This window comes from Pollicipes pollicipes, unplaced genomic scaffold (assembly GCF_011947565.3).
Source record: "Pollicipes pollicipes isolate AB1234 unplaced genomic scaffold, Ppol_2.1 Scaffold_4881;HRSCAF=5763_pilon_pilon_pilon, whole genome shotgun sequence".
Classification (NCBI taxonomy): Eukaryota; Metazoa; Arthropoda; class Thecostraca; order Pollicipedomorpha; family Pollicipedidae; genus Pollicipes; species Pollicipes pollicipes.
The window spans coordinates 27,319,341-27,340,845 of NW_023596576.1; the positions used below are offsets into that span (position 1 = coordinate 27,319,341).

At 54.3% G+C, this 21,505-nt stretch overlaps 1 protein-coding gene across 2 annotated transcripts in view; it reads right to left on the reverse strand.

Annotated features, from left to right (window-relative positions):
- Positions 1-7,175, reverse strand: part of Lpin (phosphatidate phosphatase LPIN) — a 28,494-nt gene extending 21,319 nt beyond the window's left edge. For both annotated transcript variants that reach the window (XM_037224761.1, XM_037224758.1), the window contains exon 1: positions 6,884-7,175. The gene's annotated coding sequence lies outside the window, so the exon portion shown is untranslated. The remainder of the gene's footprint in view (positions 1-6,883) is intronic.
- Positions 7,176-21,505: the final 14,330 nt, after the last annotated feature.

Here is a 21,505-nt window from a genome sequence, read left to right on the forward strand (position 1 = left end):
GCTGCAGAGGGACTCGACGCCAACACAAGGCGCTGACCAACCGACGGGAGAGAACCAGGGGCCGGCGGAGGGGAAACATCAAGCGTATGCGGCGTGTGGTTTTGGAGACCACTTTTTCCATGCACCACCAAAGGCTCACTGTTCAATTTCGCCATGGCCCACCCAGCGTCTGCTCCCAAGCCCATGAACCCAGTGAACCCGCAGTCGTGCCCGAATGTGCACTGTGCGGCGCATGTCCTGCGCATGACTCACAACGCTATCGGCAGCCTGTTAGATGACATTGGACGATTTATCGGCCGCCGAGGCGTCTTTGTCTTTGTGCGATACGGAGCCCCTTGGCGTCCGTCGCGCTGCGCACTCCCGGTTGGTGTGATCGAACTGAGCCGCCGCAGGACATTCATGATATTGATGTATCGGTCAGGTGAGTCGTCAGCATACCTGTCAGATTCATCGATATAGATATCATGCCGTTTTGCTGGTAAATTGCACTCATTCGCTGGGAGTGTTTTTGTGCTTTCGCCTCATCCATCAAGGTCATGTACGATTCGATCCCGTATTTTGGTGTCTATTTGCTGACAGCGCGCCAAGCGTGTTCATGTCTACCGCCGCAGTCGCCAGAGCTTCAGAACGAGCTAGTTTAATGGAGTTGTCATGACACCCAGTGCTGCCAGATTTGGTAACGTCACGTTCTAGCGAAGGGCACGCGTCAAGCTGCTGCTGACGCGCTGTCGCGCTGGCCACAGCGCCGAGGCAGCCGCCTGCGCCACTGCGGGCTCAAGCTGTGAACGTGGAGCCCCCGGTCTCTAGAACCGCGCCCCAGTCGCCCCGCGCAACAGGCAACATGTCAAGAGCGTACTCAGGCTTCACGAGAGAGACGGGGCACAGCCGAAATTTTGGCCGGGGAAAACAAGTTAGTGATCTCCTAAGCGGTGTCAAGTTACGCGTGTTTCCCCGCCAGATGTGCGCCCCCCCCCCCCCCCACCCCCCACCCCTTACGAACGCCTGTGCACAGATCTCGCGCCTCCCACCGGCCATCATTGCCGTTTACACAACACCGGTCGGCTGGGCGCGGTCCGACCCCGCGCAGAAAAATCACCAGCTCGGCCGGTCACGCCAATCGGCCGCTGACTGGCAGCGCCCGACGCGCCCGAGCGGCGACCGCACCAAGCGCAGCGACCGCGACGGCACCCGTCACCACCCGCTGGCGTCCGCTGCCGGGCGTACCCGCGCCCGCCGCACTGTTCCCACCAGCGCCCTTCACGCGAAAATATCCAGGACAAGCTGCGGGACGACAGCTGCATGCGCAAGCTAAGATGTAGGAATATCTCCAGATGCGCCAGATACTATCTCAAGATTCCATATTTTCATCAGCGTTCGCGGTGCATGTGAACACTCAACTGCGAATGAATGTGAACCACCTGTGAATGGTTGATGAAGACGCGTGCCATACAGGGCGGTGACGCAGTGACAGCACATAATCAGTCCTTTTAATCGTTCCATAAAATTGTCGAGACCCAGCAGTAATGAGCATCAGCCAATCGCATAGAGCATAGCAGGGTCGCTGTCGTTCGGCAAGTGTGCCGACAGTCTGTTGGGCCCTGATGAAAGTCGCAAATACATCCAATTCCATCGCATCCTTCCGTACGTTTTTTTTTACATAGCTTCATCTACGGGGAGCAATCGTCATTCACGGTAATACGCACGCATCGTTCCCCTCCTTATTTTGAGTGTCATGTTAAGTCAAAATGGGCTCACGGTGCGACGTAGCGCCACGCACATCCCGTAGCATACGTCACCGTGACCCCCACGCGCTTGCGAACGTTACGGCTGTTACGGCACGCGCAAAATCAGAGCGGACACGGAAAAACTAATTCCTGCTTTGCACTGTCAAGACGTCGGTGAGCAGCGCGGCCTGAGCATCAGCAACTGCCGACCCGCCAGCTCGGACCCGAAACGGCCTTTTGAAGGCCCACCGTCGCACGTAATCCCCGAGCTGGCTGCATCGCTTCCCGTGCCATGGACGTGGAGCGGCTTCGCAGCAGCACTGCGCACTGGACAAAGGCCAGCTGACATGCATCTTCTGTGCGATCGAAGAGGATTCGAGGGTGTGTCGGTTTCGCCTACATTTCTGTCGTCATCCTCCTTGGCGGCAGCACAAACGACAAAAGCGTTGTGGCTCGGCATACCTCTAGTCGCATTCCGTCGCCGGTCAGCGTCATACCTGCCCACCTTCGGCCGGGAGTTTGTACCCTCCTTTGGCCGGCTCAGACGTCTGACGTCACGGCTGACGTCACATATGGTGCATCACCAGCCGCCGGACGCCATCGGTCATTGCAAGCTGCGTGCCCCAGCCTCCGGCAAACAGTTCATGTTAGGCATGTATGCTTGGCACGTGCTAAAAATAGCGAAGTGTACATAATTATTGCGCCCCATCGCCAAATGCCTGATGAAATTATATAATTTTTCTTTTATTGGCTGCTTTACGAGCGAGCGTGCCTCCAGGGCCGAGTGCTGGTGTTGACGCGTGTTTCTATTCCCCGAATACAGCACAACACTGACCCACCGTGTCCAGCACTTCCCGATACTCCGGCGACCTTTGTTGCCCGCGCCCATGGTGCCAGCCGGCTGGAGCGGCGCCGCTCCCCCACCGAGACCCCGGGGCAGACCGTGCACCTGCTCCGCCCCGGGCCACCGGCGACCATGTAAACAAGCGGCGGCCATGACAGCCCCGGTCACTGGGCTTAAGTGGTGACGAACCAAAATGAATGTTGTAGCTGCACGTCACGCGTTGCAAACGCAACTTACGCAAAATATAGGCATAATATATCGATATGGTTGAAGCTGAATGCTCTGCCGCTGTGAACAAGGGAAAAGCTGTGGCTAGGCAAGTGCTAATGCAGCAACTTGGCCGACAACGCTGACTTCGTCCAGAACAGCATCACCTGACCTTGCTGCTCAAATAATGTGAGCGACACGGAGTTTCCCAGGCAGGTGAGCCTCGAGCCTCCCTATTAAATGGCGCAATTGTGGCTAGCCAGACGCTGCCGCAAAGGGCATCTCCGCATTGCGGCACAACGAACCCATCCGCCGGCGGGCCGGGTGAATGGAAGGTCGCGGGAGAGGGAAGGGACCGGAGGAGTCTGTCTCAGGTGCCGGCAGGGTCTCTGTCGAAGGGACATTGGGGCCTATGCCGGAGGGGCACACGAACCTCTCTTTGTCGGAGTGGCGAGCGAAGCCTCTGTCTGAGGGACCGGTGGAGCTGGGCCACTGTCGGAGGGGACAGTTGGGCCTCTGTCGGAGGGGCACGTGGGGACTCTGTCGGAGGAACGGCTGAACGGGTAACGGACAGACGGAGAGCGGACGGGTGCGACCCGGATCGTCAGCGCTGAACCAGCCGGGGCAGAATACAGCCTTTATCTGGTGGTCTGAGGGGCCGACTCTACAGCAAGTAACGGTTCGGGCCCATCGGTAACGGAAAACGCCCCAGCAGTTCTCGGAGTGTATCTGTGTGGCTCGATGCGTGCTACCGCAAGTATTTCAGTTTCCTGATGCTATGGCCATGACATTTTGCCAGCACACTATCGATACAAGCACCGTGTGTTAACAATAACAATAAAGCAGGCCAGACCGCTAGGCACCAAACATCGCCGTGCTTGCTTCTATCGATGTAACGTCACTCCTCTCACGTCCTGTGACGCCTGACGTCACCTCCGCCCCTCCCCGCCAGTGCATGACGTCACCCCTTCACCGCGCCGTCTCTCGAGTGCACGTTTTTGGTGGACCGGTCGGCGCGCGCTGTGCTCGCCCGCAGTCTCAGCGTGACTAACCCAGCGGCGAACCTCGAGTCGAACGCCCAGTCACGGATTCATTTACAGCTTGTTTGCTGATAGGGTGTCCGAGTATGTACGAAGCGACGTCGCTGGAGCGGTGCTCGCGAGTCACCGTCATTGGTCCGACCCCCCCCCCCCCCCGGCAATGCCCCTGGGCGCGCCCCTGGCCTGACCCGTCAGCGAGGCGACGGAAGCGGGCCGCGTCCGCCCGTCCGCCGCCGCGATCATCGGCCGCCTCCCAGCGCAGGACGGCGGCGTCGCGCTGGACAGCCCGCCGGGTTGTCTGGTCCGGCCTGCGCTCCCCCCGACCCGGCAGACAGACCGCCGGGTTGTCTAATCCGGCCTGCGCTCCCCCCAACCCGGCAGACAGACCGCCGGGCTGTCTAATCCGGCCTGCGCTCCCCCCGACCCGGCAGACAGACCGCCGGGCTGTCTAATCCGGCCTGCGCTCCCCCCGACCCGGCAGACAGACCGCCGGGCTGTCTTATCCGGCCTGCGCTCCCCCCGACCCGGCAGACAGACCGCCGGGCTGTCTAATCCGGCCTACGCTCCCCCCGACCCGGCAGACAGACCGCCGGGCTGTCTAATCCGGCCTGCGCTCCCCCGACCCGGCAGACAGACCGCCGGGCTGTCTGGTCCGGCCTGCGCTCCCCCCGACCCGGCAGACAGACCTCCAGGCTGTCTGGTCCGGCTTGCGCTCCCCCCGACCCGGCAGACAGACCTCCGGGCTGTCTGGTCCGGCTTGCGCTCCCCCCGACCCGGCAGACAGACCGCACCGCAGGCCCGGAACAGCTCAGAACGTGCAGGTCGAGGCCGCTTGGGTGCTCACATCGTCAGCCTGGACTGGGTCGTGCTTACGTCGAGTGGTGTTATCGTTTTACCCCGGCGCGTGCCGCAAATGTCGCCCGCGGCGGCTGGTGACGGCCGACTCTGGCCCGACTCGACGCTCTCTCTCTCTCTCTCTCTCCTCTCTCTCTCTCTCTCTCTCTCTTCTCCTCTCTCTCTTCTCTCTCTCTCTCTCTCTCTCTCTCTCTCTCCTCTCTCTCTCTCTCTCTCTCTCTCTCCTCTCTCTCTCTCTCTCTATCTCTCTACTCTCTCTCTTCTCTCTCCCTCTCTCTCTCTTCTCTCTCTCTCTCTCTTCTCTCTCTCTCTCTACTCTCTCTCTTCTCTTCTCTCCTCTCCTCCTCTCTCTCCTCTCTCTTCCTCTCTCTCTCTCTCTCTCTCTCATCTCTCTCTCTCTCTCCCTCTCTCTCTCTCTCTCTCTCTCTCTCTCTCTCTCTCTCTCTCTCTCTCTCTCTCTCTCTCTCTCTCTCTCTCTCTCTCTCTCTCCGCCGCCCATCAACTCTCCCTTTCTCCACGCGGCGCTGGGGCACGCTTGTGCGCCGCGGCTGGCTGTCCCTCGCCCGCCGCCGGCGCCGGACGCGACCGGCGTGATGTGCGCAGCAGCCCCGTACGCCGGCAGGTCAGTGCGCAGCGGGCCAACCTCAGCTGCCGGGCGTCGGCGGCGGTCACAAGTGACGCGCAGGACGGCCGGCCGTTCCTCGCCCGCGGTCGTCCGGCCCTCGGAGCTCAACGGCCACTGTTGTCGTGCGCGAGGCGGGCCGTGCGCACGCCGCTCGCACCGGCGGCCGGCCCGCCCTCGGAGCGGCTGAGCCCGCCCGGTGTGTGGCGATGCAACCCGACCTGGGCCACCGTACCCATTGCCAAAAGCCGCCCACAACTTGCAACCTATGACGTCACAGCAGTTCGCACGGCTCGGAGTGTCGACTTCTGACGTCATAGGTAGCAACTTCTGGTAGGTACTTTGCCGATGGGAAACGCGGCCCTGGCGACCGGCCAGCCAAAGGCGGCCGGCTCGCGCTGGGGAGCGGCCGGCGGACGTGCGCAGCCGACGGCGAGCGGCGACCGGCCAGCCAAAGGCGGCCGGCTCGTGCTGGGGAGCAGCCGGCGGACGTGCGCAGCCGACGGCGAGCGGCGAGCGGCGAGCGGCGAGCGCGCCGCAGCGGCCAGCAATCGTGGCCGACGGTTACGTAAGTATCGCGCACCTGTCGCCCTTCAAGACCATGTGATGGGGTAACCATGCCTGCAGCCTCCAAGCCCCATCAAAGACCGGAAGCAGACGCTCAAACGGGCTCTCGGGTGATTTATCAGACGAGCTAATTTGCTCACAGCATGCAACCTCTGTGGACGTTTATGCCTAACATCGCCGATATCAACCCGGCATTGCGTGGCGAAAGAAACTATACGTACCTACATCGGGCAGTTCCCAGAACGTTTCGCAGTAGCGTTGCGAAATGCTGCAGGAGTATTTTTACCTGCCCTAAAAATGTTATTCGTCATTTATGCAGAATGTCTGTCCCTTTGATGATTACAGCGCAGTTCGAAACGCGCTCGGAATGCGTTTGCAGAAATACATGGTCCTAATGGTTGAAAACAATTACGTTACTTGAATATTGTTCCGGGTATTTCAGCACATTCCGATATGGCGTTATCGATCACAAATAAAGCGTACTTAACCTGTAACCAGTGTATGACCGTTCATGTCCATATCAAATTGGACGTGTGCGTCTGAGGGGTTGCTTTAAAGAACAGCAGCTTTTGATTTTAATTTGAGTATTATTGACCAAATGGTTAGAAATTTGAGCAGCATAGTACTCATGCCCAGCCACAAATATCCAAACACCGTAGACTTTATGTGAAAGTTAACTTAGGCCTACATTATTACAGTATTCCCGCCAAAAATAAGGGAACCAAGCCAACGTTGAACAGTCGAACTCAACTGCAAGGTGGGGGAACTCGGAACGCCCCTGTATATGCATGCATGCATTCAATCATCAAGGTGAGCTCTAACCATAAATAACTGAAAAGTGTTACTGTATATTTCCACGATAGAAACGTTCCATGTGCTTGAAGGCAAACAGTAACCGCCTTCAGTTGCCTTCAACAACTAAGATAAGTTATTGTCAGAAAAGGACCAATTGTGGGACCAAACACCAATTGTGGGACTGCGCGAAGCGCACCACGATCACCGGGTCCCGGGGCGCCCCACTTACCATGCGTGCGCGCGTTCGGATCTCTCCTGCAAGTGACCTCCTTCCGCTGCGCTGCACGCCGTGCGCTGCCGCCTTCGGCTCGCAGCTGCCACTGCCGCACCGGGTCGCTCGGTGTCTGACGTACGCCGCGGCCAGCGGGGCGGGGCTGCCTCTCTGGCGCCGGCGAGACCCGACAAGCGGCGCGAGCTCGTGCGGCGCTGCGGTCGGGACGCCGCAGCGGAGACTTCTGTCGTGGAGGGAGACGTGCGCCGCCGATCCCGTCGCGGTCGCCGGGGCACCCGATAAAAAATACTACGCCGCGCCATTCAGCCTTGACGAGGCTCCAGGGAGAGTTGTACATACCACCTGCGTCGGCAGCGTACACCCCCCGGTTCCACCAATCAGCGGGAGGCCTTCGTCGTCGCGCCACGGCGTTGGCCAATCGCCACGGCCTCTAACGACGCGCCTCTCGTCGGCTGACCCTGCGCAGATGACGTCAGCGGCGTCGCGCCGTGGCGGGTCGATGGGTCCACCGTCGCAGCGGCGCACATGGCCTTGGTGGACGGGTATCTGCCGCATTCTGTCGGATCACCGGCGAAACTATCGGCCGTCTGTCGCTAGCCAGCCGGCACTGGACACCGCCCAGCCTCGGCCGCCGGCGGTGGTGCCGCACCACGCCTCGTTTACATCTCCAGCAGCTGGGCGCTCAGGCACCGTGAACTGCCAAGATACGCAGCTGTCGATTCCGCACCACCGACCGCCGAAACATCCAGCTGTCGATTGATTGTGCTGCTTGATGATTAGATGTTCCACTGTCGACCATTCCGTATTGCCTGGTCCCAACATACATAACTGTCGAGCATTCCGTATTGCCTGGTCCCAACATATCCAACTGTCGACCATTCCGTATTGCCTGGTCCCAACATTTCCAACTGTCGAGCATTCCCCACTTTTCAACGCCCAAAATATCCGGTTGTTGTCCATGCCATACCCTTTACTTCCGAAATATTCCCCGTCGACCACCTCACACTGTGAACTCTGAATATATTCTGAGTTCAACCACCGTTCAGCACGCGTTACCAGAACGCCCCGCCGGCAGCTTCTTCGCACAGCGCACTGCCGTGATATCTAACGGCCATGTCGCGCTGCGTGCCGACGAAATACCCAGCCACCATCCAGATTTTACATTGCGTACTTCCAGAAGATCCGCCGCCACCATTCCAGATTTCAACAGAGGTACTGTTGAAATGTCGAGCTTTTAGCCCACGCCTTCTACGTTAAGCATCGATTGACATTTTGATTGTTGAGCGCACCGGACACATCGATCGTCAGGTGCTCGAGTTGAAAGAAACGAACAAAAGTGACCGAAAAGAAACCATCGAACAATGTTGAAGTGGTCAAGGGAAAGCGTTGCGGTAGAAAATAATGAAATGCATACATATTGGCAAGACAAGTGCCGGAATTAAAAATAATCTGGTGACGAGCCTTCGACGTGAAAAATATCGACACTGTAATACATCTAGCGATGCATGAAAGTCATCAAATGTATCTTACGTGTATGAAACGCATCATCAGAAATCTAATGGACCTGATTCGCGTGTTTGAAGTGAAGTGTCTTTCTCATAGATCATCACGCCGTCCATCGAAGAAATGCTGTAGCCATCTCTTTCCATGCTTAAGCACGGAAACAACCGGAGTTTGTAGGTGACGAATGTCATTACCTGCTGCACGCCACATGAGGCGTTCCGAAAGTTGTGGTGTCAAGTGACCGTAACGCAGTGACTGCAGATTTGCGAAAGACATGGCTGTAAATTTGCATTGAATTTATCGTTGCTGCAGTGCGTCATCTCCAACATGACATCAGCATTTATACAAGACATTTTAGCTGTGAACGGTTGCAATGTAGTCGACCGCCGTGGCACCCGGCATTATAATTTTAGTCCGCATCGGTTTGTACCTGTTTTATTTTCTGCGCCCAGAATATTTCACGTTGCTGCCGGTCGTCGGTCCTGCCCGCGCTCTGCACCGCATGGGCTTGCCTTCTTTCACCTCGATCTTATTAGGGCTGATTGGACTATGGTGTTTAGAACTGCATCTGTGACCGACAAGTGACAGCATTTTGTCCGGATGCTGACACCCATCATGGACGCCCACACCCCGTTTCGCTCGATGCGCCTACACATGACCTGATGCAGCGCCTCCGGCCGGCCGGCGCACTCACACGCAGCGTGACACAGGTGGCCATAATTGCAGGCGGATGGCGGCAGATGGGACAGAATCCATGCGTCAGGACATTGGCTCCGTTATAGGTTGTGGTTAGCCTGCAGCGGTGACACAAAATCCCACACCTGAACAGCTCAACGCTCGCTTTTTTTGACCCACGCCCGGCCGGGGGTGGGCGGGAGTTCACTCTCAACACGGTTTTTCGAGCACAGGTCAAAAACGCACGCTCGCAGCAACACAAATTTTCAGTACCTGTTCATCTAACAATTTGGCATCTTTTGAGCGAAGTTGAAATTTTGATCGACCAAGAGCAGCGACCTGGGTCACGTCAAAGAGGTCAATCTCTAAAATCTTTGACCTCATAACTTTTTTGCGGGTCATTTTACATCGTTCAAACCTGTTATGAAAATGGAGCATTGCGTAGCGCACAGTTTGTGTGCTTCAGATTTTTCGGAAAACCCAAGGTCAGTTAGCTGAAGTCAGGTCAGTTTTTGCTATTTTTGTAAATGTGTAGTTTTGGTGTTTGTATATCAGAAAAAGAGCACTTACTTGCATGCACAACCATCATATGACCCCAGCGCACATGATCTTGGCCTAGATCATGGTTCATTTCTATGGCTACCTTCCGCAAAACACATGCCGAGCTCAAAATAAGTAGGTTGACGGGTAATTTTGCGCGCTGAATTCAAGTACTCCAATGAATATATGTTGTGATATCATCCTAGTGTAAAATGAGGTTACAACAGGTCATGTGAAAACGTGCGAGGCCATATGAGGTCATCCGAGGTCAACGAACTATGTTGCCAGAAGCGGAGAGGCTAGATGAACGAGCGCGACGCGCGTAACCACCTCCTTATCGTGTTTGTAAAGATGATGACGTCTAGTGGACAACAGCTGTGTGTTCTTGGGGACCTGTAGATGTACAAAACACTTTCTGACCACAGAAAAGCACTGTACTGGTCACATAGACCCGAAAGGCACTTCAAATTTTTCATTTAAATGGCTTATAAATTTGACTTAAGTTGACATCAGACGCCCACCAGGTCACCCTAAAATGGCAGTTATTTGTGTCTGGAATGTTTTTGTTCAACAGCTGATGAGCTAAGCCATAAGAACACTGTAAACAAAAGTATCGTTCCTGTGAGCTCCTTGTACAGCAATTTTGAACGGTAACCTGATCTGACCTGATCTATATGGGGAAACAGAAGTATTCGGAATGGACTCCGCACAATCTCAACGCTTATTTCTGTGCCCTCAATACCCGTCTTAACATTCTAACATAAGTTTTAACTGTATCTACCGAAACGACCGTTTTTGAAATTCCGTGACCTCTGGTGACCTCACATTTGACCTAAGGTCAAAACTTGGTGTGAATTCTTCAAGATTTGACGAGAACTTCAAAACGGCATCTCTGTTTTCTTCTCATACGGTCTTTGAACGTTGGAGATCCCGGGGGAAGTCAACTTTCCCCCTCCGGCCTGGCGCGGTTGTCTCAGAAGCCCCTGGCCGGGTGTGGGTCAACGTAGACCCGTGTGTGGCCCTGAAAGGAGTGTTCCACATTTGTATAGGGTTTTGAACTGAGATAGCCATTTTCAAGATCATTCAGCGCAGCGCTTAGCCCCCCCCCCCCCCCCTTTGAGATTTCAAACCCTTTGGCTTCTGTGCTGGACGCTCGCGAACTTGTCTAGACTATTTCATGCAGACTATTCCAGGATGGCCTCCATGCATGACGCCATAGAAAGGCACGCAAGTATTGCCACCTCACTGGCCATGTGGTGCTCAAGACGAAGACAAATATGATCATCGAGTTATTCGTGTCCTGAAGTGCGTCAGCACGATTTCTGACACCAACAGACTTCAACTGTCTCGCAATCAATGTAATGCGTTCAATGCAAGTTTTGAACACGAATCACGTGTTGTTCTACGTAATACGGGAGGTTGGGGACTGGTACGAGCTATGATGGAAGTAAGGCTAATGGTGGAATAAGTTAAAAATAGTGCTATAAACGAGTGCGCGAACACAAGTAAACAATATAACGTCATGAACAAATATACAGGAAGGCCATGATAAAGGGATAAAACACACAAACATGCGATACCAGGGTTCCGCAAACACGCGCCAATACGCGCGTCATCTCTCGGCAGGATGAAGTACTACGAGTGGGTCGGCTCGTCTGCTACAGCGGTAATTCCGACACAGGTATCTGGCAGCGACTCCGACGTCACACAAGCGTTCTATGGTTAAACAATGATATACTGAGGAGCTTTTGCAATAAATGCTGAAATTATGGCTAGAAGAGTCTCTTGCATTCGGCGGTATCTGCCTGCGTATTGTCCTCCTCAGCTTCGATCCCATCGGCGTGATATTTCACCGCCTGGTCAATTCTAACCCGTCCCTGTACCTTACACACTGTGCAAATTGTCCCCGAAAGCTTATGCCATCGGATTTAGCTTACAACACTTTTTCAGAACAGGAATAAGCGGTTTTGATTTGAATGCATAAAATCAAAGTCCACGTCAAGTTTATCAAATAAAATATATTCACTAATTTTCGAGCGAACGTTTTCTATCTGTCTGTCTGTCTGTCTGTCTGTCTGCCTGTCTGTCTGTCTGTGCGTTTGTCTGTCTGTCCGTATGTATGTCTGCCTGTCTATCATTATCTCCGTCTCTCCGTTTGTCTGTCTGTTTATCTAGCTGGCTGGCTATCTGTCCACATTTTTCACTGGACGCATAGCGCTGACGGCCGCTCGAATCGCCGTGAAATTTGTGCATGCAACGGGTTTGACTTATTTGCATGCAACGGGTTTGACGCCATCCACCACCGAAATACGCACACATCCGACTCACGTGTCGGCCACGGCGTGTGCGAGAAGGGGGCAGGTTTTGGCACGTCACAGGAAGACACTTCTCGTATATTTAGGGCAAGCAGGTTGTGCAAAGTATTAGCTGGCGAAAATATGCCGCAAAGCTTCAGCAACGATGGATATAGCAGCCTTACACCGAGCGGACCGTCAACTGACGCAGGCGCTCGGGTTGGTTTGGTTTGGATCAGAGCTCTCTCGGCCAGAAACGACCATTGCGGGGCTACGAGATGAAGGAAAGCGAATAACGATGGGGCAGAACTATGTGCACTACATGTAGTCCTATTCTAGTCCTAGTCCTACGGGTGGTCCTCCGCACAATCCGCACAGTGGCCGTTACAGTCCGCGCAGGGGCCACTATAGCCCGCGCAGGGGCCGCTATAGTCCGCGCAGGGGCCACTATAGTCCGCACAGGGGCTGCTTTACAAGGTATGTGTTGCTGCTCGGACAAGGCCCCCACCAGGGGACACTTAATGTTTCCAAGTGATCCATGAGTGTTAAATAGCTTACAAATGTTAACTTAGGAACGTAGTCAAGGAGGAGAGGGGAGTGAGGCATGTGCGGATCATGACCCTCATGAGTCACGTGGTTTACACTCACCTTATCCACACTAGCGTTTGCTCAACTAGTGCATGTTTCGTTCCGCCTCATTCCACAAGCATCTTCTTCTGAAATGCACAAACAAATTGAGAAACGGAGGACGAAACACATAGTTTTTCAGATATAGCACAAAAGGTGGAAAACCTTACTCCGGAATCGTCTTTTGTTTCGCCATTATGGATGTCATTCTACGTCGTTTCGTCATTTTGCGCTTGTTCTTTTCTTATATTGGACCAAGCCATTAAGTACCGCACACGTGAAATGATGAGTAGGCAATATCGACTTCATGGTGATGAAAAACGAGGCGACGTTGTGTCGTTGGCGGTAGAGATACTGACGCCGCAGTGACGTCTCTGACGCAGAGAAGCAAGCGAGATCTGTTGTCCAAAACCAACGGTCGTGAAGTCAAGTACCATGAATGAAAGTACTGCATAAATGCTATCCATTGATATCTTAAGGCCGACGGTGATCGAGATTATTTAGATATGCACGCAGCAAAAGTACGAAAAGGCCATGTCTTTATTTGGCTTTTGCTCCATGTTGCCTGCATGATGGGATAAAGTAGGTAGGTTAGATCAGGTTAGAACAGTTTGTGTATGGATGAGATAGCTGTATCATGATGTTACTGGCGTGCGCCTGAGGCCGCCCCTGCTCGCGCCGCCAGTGCTGCTGCGCTTTGGTACGCCGCTGCCCCGAATAGCGGTGTACTGCCTGGGGCGCCGCCCGCCGGGGTCGGCGCCGCCCGCTCGCTTCGCGGGTTAATACAGTTGCCGTCTCGCAGCGCTCGTGTCTGGTCTGGGTAGACAGAACACGTAGACTTGGATATGGCGCAGCCGCATTGGACCTAGAGTAAGCTTAAGCAAGCATGAGCAGCACACTAATTTAAGCATTGTGAGTTGTGAACCAAGTCGTGATGCCTGGATTTCGTCCTCCTGAGGAATTCGACTTTACATCGCCTGAGAGGTGGCCGACCTGGCGTGATCGGTTCGTCCGCTACAGACTGGCATCGGGACTACACAAAGAGAACGGTGACGTTCAAGTAGCTGCGTTGATTTACAGCATGGGTCCGCAGGCTGAGCATATCGTACCAATATTTAAGCTTACTGCTGAGCAGAAGGAGGATTTTGAAGTTGTTGTCTCAAAGCTAGACGGGTACTTCATTCCGAAAAGGAACTTTATTGCAGAGCGTCACAACTTCGAGCTTAGATCTCAAAGCTCAAGCGAGACTAATGAATCGTACATCAGAGCTTTGTTCTCTCTAGCTGAGCATTGTAGCTTCGCTGACGCTGATGAGCGTATCAGAGATCGTCTCATCTCAGGAATGTCTGACATGGAGCTGTCCCGTAGAATTCAGCTGAGGTCACTAGAGGAGGAAGTGTCTGCAAATACCGTCATTTCGATGATGCGTAATGTCGAGATCATGAAGGGCCGTGACAGCTCTGGTCCGCCTGATATCAGTAGGGTTTGCGCACCGGTGCGGCACAGGCAGCCGCGCCAGCAGCACCAGCAGTACAGACGTCAACAGCAGCCTTCCACCGCACAACGGCAACAGCATAGTCAGCGTACCGACTTTTCAACAGCATGCAGATACTGTGGAAGAGCACGTCATGCGTCTCCGAAAGATTCTCCTGCTAAGGGAAAAATCTGTGACAACTGTCAGGAAATGGATCATTTTGCGTATGTTTGTCGCTCCAACGGTGTCAGAGCGAGTGCGCGGACAGAGTCCATTGAACAACTATCGCCGCCCAACATTTTTGTTGACGAAGTAGACAAAGCTTGCGCGCCATGGAGAGTTTCAGTCCTTCTAAATGGTCAACGAGTCGCTTTCAAAGCTGACTCTGGCGCTGATGTTAGCATTCTGACGCTGAAAACGTACAAGAAGCTGAAACTGCCGCCGCTTCAACATGCTTCAAATACTCTGACAAGTGTTTGTAGCGTGCTAAAAGTAGAAGGAAAGATGCACGGAACACTCCTGTTCAAGAACAAAGCCGAGCCTGAAGTGTTCTACGTTGTTGACTCAGCTGATGATCTCCTCTCCAGGTCTGCTTGCTCGCGCCTGGGCGTACTGAGATTCACAGGTGAAGTCAACGAAGACGTCTTCGGAGAGGCAGGTCTCCTGAAAACAGCACCGGTCAGCATTCAGCTCCGTGAAGATGCTGTTCCATTCGCCCTTGCCACTGCAAGAAATATCCCGCTGCCACTGATGAAGCCGGTGGAAGAGGAGCTGAAGAAGATGGAGCATCACGGTATCATCACGTCGGAGGCAGAGCCAACGGACTGGGTCTCTGCGCTGGTCCCCGTCCCGAAGCCGAAGAGCAGCGGTGTCCGCATCACGGTTGACTACAAGAGACTCAACCAGTCTGTGAAGCGACAGGTGTTCCCGATCCCTACTCTGGAGCAGCTGACCTCCAAGCTGAGTGGCGCGACGCTCTTCACCAAGCTGGACGCCTCTTCCGGTTTCTACCAGATCCCGCTGGACGAGGCGAACTCCAAGATGACCACGCTCATCACTCCGTTCGGCAGGAAGAGGTTCCTGCGACTGCCGATGGGGATCTCGCTCGCACCGGAGTGCTTCCAGCGGAAGATGGAGGAGATGCTGGACGGACTGCCCGGAGTCATCGTCTACATGGACGACACCGTGGTGTTCGGAGATGCTGCCAGCCACGATGCACGTCTCGAGGCCGTCATCAGGAGGATCCACGAGTCTGGCCTCAAGCTGAACAGGAAAAAGTGTGAGTTCCGGAAGAACGAGGTCAAGTTTTTGGGGATGAAGATCAGCAAGAACGGCATCAGCATGGACGAAGAGAAGCTCGAAGCGATCCAGCAGCTCCAACCACCAAAGAATGTCAATGAACTAAGGTCTCTGCTCGGAGTAATCAACTTCCTGGGCCGGTTCGTTCCACACATCCAGGAGTGCTTAAGACCACTGAACGAGCTTCTGAGGAAGAACGTAGCATGGATCTGGACACCACAGCAGCAGCAGACGCTGGATGACGTGAAAGCAGCCGTCACTTCAGCTCCAGCTCTGGCGTTCTACGATCCAGCACGAGAGACGGTGGTCAGCGCCGACGCCAGCAGTTTCGGCATCAGAGGATGTGTTCTCCAGAAGCACGGCTCCGTCTTCAAACCCGTCGCGTTCTGCAGCAGAAGCCTGACTGACACAGAGACCAGATGGGCCCAGATTGAGAAGGAACTACTCTCCGCGACGTGGACGTGCGAGAAAATGCACATGTTCCTGTCCGGACTGCCGTCGTTCGAGCTGCATCTGGACCACAAGCCTCTGATCCCGCTGGTTAACACGAAAAATCTCGTGGATGCGCCGATCAGATGCCAGCGCATGCTCATGCGCTTGATGCGATACAACCCCACAGCGGTCTTCGTTCCAGGGAAGCAGCACCTGGTGCCCGACTTCCCCTCACGTCACCCGCTCCAGAAGCAGGATGAAATCAGCGCTGTGCTTCAAGAAGACATGCATGGATTCTGCGAGAGAATCTTCAGCGATCTTCCCGCCACGCCACAGCGTCTGGTGGAGATCAGCAAGGCCCAGCAAGCAGACGAACCCCTACAACGCGTAGTTCAGCAGACTCTCTCTGGCTGGAAGGAGGGAGCGAAGCATCCCGACCTGCTGGACTACTTCGCCTCTCGGGGAGAGATGAGCGTTCTGTACCTAACGTGTGGTACACTGCTGATGCACGGGCGACGCATCGTCATCCCTCAGAGTCTGCGAGATGAAATGCTCACCCGACTACATGATGACGGACACTTCGGTCTGAACAAGTGTCGCCAGAGGGCAGCAGAATCGATCTGGTGGCCTCAACTCAGCATCGACCTGAAGCGTCATCTCGAGAGCTGCTCGTTCTGTCAGGTGAACGCGCCAGCCCAGCACGCTGAGCCACTGGTGACAACCCCAACGCCATCAAGACCGTGGACGCACGTTACAGCAGACGTCTTCCACTTCAACAACTGCAACTGGCTCGTCACGGTGGACATCTTCAGCAGGTATCTGGAGATACAACGCCTCCCGAGTCTCACCAGCAGCGCAGTCATCGAGCGTCTGAAGCGCCTGTTTTCCCGCTTGGGGGATACCAGACCTCGTGACAACAGACGGAGGAACGCAGTTCACTTCAAGCTCGTTCGCCAACTTCACAGCGTCCTACGGCTTTACAAACCGCATCACAGACCCGCACACGCCGTCTTCCAACGGAGCAGCTGAACGGGCCGTGAGAACCGCCAAGTGGATACTTCGCCAGAGGGACCCCCACCTCGCCCTCCTCAACTACCGCACGACGCCTGTGGAAGCAACCGGATACTCCCCAGCCCGTCTCCTGATGGGACGCGAACTTCAATCTCGTCTCCCCATCGCTCAGCCAACCGGAGAAGAGACATGGCAGCATGCCAAACTCCGAGATCGGCAGAGGAAGAAGAAGCTGGAGACATGCTTCAACCGGAGACACGGTGCCCGCGATCTTCAGCAGCTACAGCCCGGGGATCATGTTCGGATCAAGACGGAGAAGGAAGCAAGCTGGTCCGAGCCAGCCACCGTCATAGAGAAGCTCTCTAGACGCAGCTACCTTGTGGAGCTCAAGGGTACCCGCTATCGTCGCAACCGACATCATCTGATGCAGATCCCTCCGTTTCAGGTGTTGACACAGCACGGTTCCACGCGGCGTGCTGACTGTTCTGCACACAGGGTGTCCGCTCCAGACCTCCTCTCTGGCCGCCATGCTGAGGTGGCGCCACCGGCGCTGCTGCAACCGCAGCCGCGCGAACCGGCGCCTGCACCACGATCGGTGGTGCCACGGCCACCACCAGCTGTGCCGTCGCCCGCGTCGAAAGCGGCGCCGCCGCCGTCGCTGCCGCCGCTGACAGAAGCTGCGGCCCAGCCCTGCAACGCGCAAGTGCCCCAGACACAAGGCCCAACGCCACTGCTTAGTTTCAGTCCGCGTAAAACACGCAGTGGCCGCGTTTTCTGAGAGACATCAAAGAGAAGCAGCAGAGAAGCAGCAGGAAAACAGGTGGGAAGCTGCAGGAAAGCAGCAGAGAAGAAGCAGTCCGAGAAGCAGAAGGGAAGCAGCAGCCTCAGAGGCAGCATAGCAGCAGCAGGGAAGCAGCAGGGAAGCAGCAGTCTGTCGCCAGTAATTTCGTTTCGCAAGCGTTTTTTTATATATTATACATTTATTTGCATTTACTCAAGGGGGGATATGTATCATGATGTTACTGGCGTGCGCCTGAGGCCGCCCCTGCTCGCGCCGCCAGTGCTGCTGCGCTTTGGTACGCCGCTGCCCCGAATAGCGGTGTACTGCCTGGGGCGCCGCCCGCCGGGGTCGGCGCCGCCCGCTCGCTTCGCGGGTTAATACAGTTGCCGTCTCGCAGCGCTCGTGTCTGGTCTGGGCAGACAGAACACGTAGACTTGAATAATAGCATTGTTAGCCTTTTTCCTCGTAGAATAACCCGAAAAAAGAGTGATTGTATGTAGCTCTCCCCACTTTTTCCTGGTTACGCTACGACGAATAAGGTTAACGGTATTGTCTTATTTATATGCATAACGTTCCTCGAAAATGCATTTAAAAACCTGCAGTTTGTGTGCGTTTAAACTTGCTTAATTTAGCCTACGTTGGATGATATGGATCAGGTTTGGTTAGGTTACGTCACGGCTATATTTGATCTCAGAGTTTGAAGGCGTTGTTGCATGCCACATGCAAATAATTAGAAAACCAAGGCTAAAGAGACGCAAGTCCCGTTCCCTTCGCCGTTCTGAGAGGTATGGTCTGTTGCTGGGATCTGCCAGCAGGTTATGGCGAGATTCTATAGATCACGTAAATTATATGTCTGGCATGTTATCAGAGACCGAAATTAAATTTATACGTATCCACCGTTTATCCTGGCAGTAATTTTCTTGCTGATTGCGTCAGCTTTGTAATTTACCCCTGCCCATTCTAAATTTAACGATGATGTCCTTTCGACGCGTTTCGACTTCCCCCCCCCCCCCCCCCCCCGATTCAACTCCGTTGTTAATTGCGACATGTAAACGTACAGACAATTTCCACAACGATGCGCTACTATTTGATCGCTTAGTATGTTGGTCTTCCTTTTTGTCAATTTTTTACATTTAATCATTTTTAGTTTCGCCGTTAACCTTGTCGATACTTACCTTATCAAAATTTTGCCACTTGATATTGTCCATTCCGAGATGTATTCCAGTCAGAACATATCTCTTCATTATCTTGCAATTTCAATTTATCATTGCAATACTACTCCGTTCGCTGCTAACCATGCTGCTAGTTGACTCTATGATCAACTTTCATTTTAATCTTGACTTGTCATGAACTGCCATGCCGTTTTGTCAGTTTCATTCGTAGGCTTCAGAAACACAGGACAATAACACTTATTGCAAAGTAATTTATTGGACACACGACGACAGTGTCGCATGACAAAACGTTCAAGGTTCGAATCCCCTTCGACACTCATTTCGCAGTCACCACCCGCCTGGGACCGCCCTTGACGGCCGGCACCCCGCACCGGTCACCTAACACCGCCCCTGCGACTCCGACGCGGAGCCGGAGGCGGCGGCGGCGGGCACCCACCGGGTGACCTTGGTCGGTGCGAGCCACCCGTCGACTCAAACACACCCTCAACCGGTCCGGCAGCGCGGCCTTGGCAGCAGGCGGCGTGTTTATCGCGCCATGCTCGTCTGGATGTGGATCAGACTGTCATGACACATTCCTCCGCAGAGGGAGGATCATAGCCGTCTGCAAAACCAGCCACAGGGGCTCTTCCGCCTTGCATCGATCAAATTGAGATGTCTCGAAACCCTGCTTTTGTCCCGAGCGACTTTTTGCTTTTTTTAAAAAACTTTTTGACGTATTTCTAACAATAAAGCTTTATAAGCAAGCTTAGTTTTGTGTTCTTCTATCATGTCTATACGGATGGGGAACTGCCAATAGAGGCGTGCATGAAGGCAATAATAGCGCAGTTTAAATTTTCTCTGACAAACGATTTAGCACGACAAGGCTAAATTTGCTTGCTGTTAGTTGTCTCCCTTGATTTTTCATCGTTGACATTTGTCCAGAAGCGCGTCAATGCATGCACAAAATAGCGGGGAGGGGCACGCACCTCTAGCGCCCCTTTAGTACGCCTCAAGCTGTTAAGTTAGCTGTTAAGCTATTAAGAGGCCCACTTCGCAAGTAACGGAAAGGCGATGGCGCCCCTCCAACTGATGCCGATGTAACACCCCTGCGTTTTCAATGTGATCGAGCCATCATGTTACACCTGTATGACAGCATGGACCTAGTTTTCGGGTCACACCGCGTGCATATGGAGTGTGTTATCACGTCCCACCCAACCGCATTGTGACTAAATTGTCGTGCCACATCCGCCCGCACATGGACCCGGTCTTCCTGTTGCACACACTCGTCTCCCCTTCTGTTATCTCGTCACGTCTGTGTGGATCGAGTTATCGTGTCACATCCGTTCACCTTTCGACCGAGTGATCGCGTCACCCCTAACTTCACACGAGTGAAGTCATTATGTCACTCTTGTCTGTAGTGTCAGTGACCCGTCACGTCACGCTCGGCTGCGTGTGATCGTGTTGTCACGTCACGTCTGCGGCAGTTGCGGTTGGACTGCGTTATGCTGCAGTTAGATCTGCAATTACAGTTTGATCTGGAATTGCCGTTGGATCTGCGTTATCACGGCTGGCATCCATAAGTTTGATCGATACATTGCCTCACATCCGTCTAAAGGTAGGCCGATTTATCTGCTGTGATTGGTGTTGATGACATTGCATCTGTCTATTCATGAAACCGGTTTTGACGGTGCACTCGTCTACGTTTCGGCTTTGTTATCACAACATATATTCGATTCTGTGCGAGGCTTGCTCTCGCCTTAGTGTCTTCATGATGCAGTCCATGCTTTTGACGTATTATTGCTAACAAGCTGAACGTATTGACCGCATATTACGACGCATACATGTGAATCATAGTTGCCTTACATACGTCGTCCACGTTACGGGCCGTGGTTGTCACCTGTTACGCATTATTCCGTCCATATTTCAAACATCTCATCCTTACAGCAGTTCATGAATCGTCACGAAACTGCTCTCCCAGAAACTGGAGAGGGCCGCCCCCATCGGAAGGTCAGTCGAGCGCCGCTTCACAAACAGGAAGCATCTTACATGCCTGGCACGTCTTCTGAGTGTTGGACCCGCTCACAGAGTTTACCCGGCGTACACTGGCCACGTCATTCCAGACAGGGCCCAGTGAGAAGCGAGGAGGGTTGGCGAGGGGGCTGCTCGCGGGCTGCTGAGCTCCGCGCTCTTCACACAGCTGCGTGTGGGGGCGCAAGCGAAATCGACCCCGCCTCCAACGGGGTGATTTGGTCGGCCGTCAGGTGTCTGCCTTGGCGCCGGTCGCCGGCCGTTCTGCGTCGTGCGGCAGTGGGACGGCGCGGCGCCGCGTCGGTCGCGTCGCGTCGCGTCGCTCCCGACCGATGTTATGTAACCGGGACGCATGACGAGGTCATGTGCTCCGCCCGAACAGCGGAAGGGGAACCGGGGGGGGGGGGGGGGGGGGGGGGGCACGTACGTACTACGCCGCAGCCCCGAATCGCGGTCACGGCGCATCGGTGTGGCTTTGGCAAGGCAGCGGGGTGGGATTGTGTGCCAAGGTGCCGCGGATAGCCGCACGGCCTCAGAGAACGAGACTGGGCTGAGTCATGCTACACAACGGCACATTATATCCCACAGACGAAGAGTGTGGGTAGTTGCCATGAAGCCTAGCATGAATGTATATCCTAGCATGCCTTAATTTATCTGTTTCAAGGCCAATATATATTTAGTAACGTAACACCTACTTACGATTTCATAGGGTATGCTAGTTGCGTTCTAGCTAGCTAGACTGTTCTAAATATGCTCGCTTTAACTTACTTTATGAAATTCTTCCGTTGATTTCGATATTTTGTA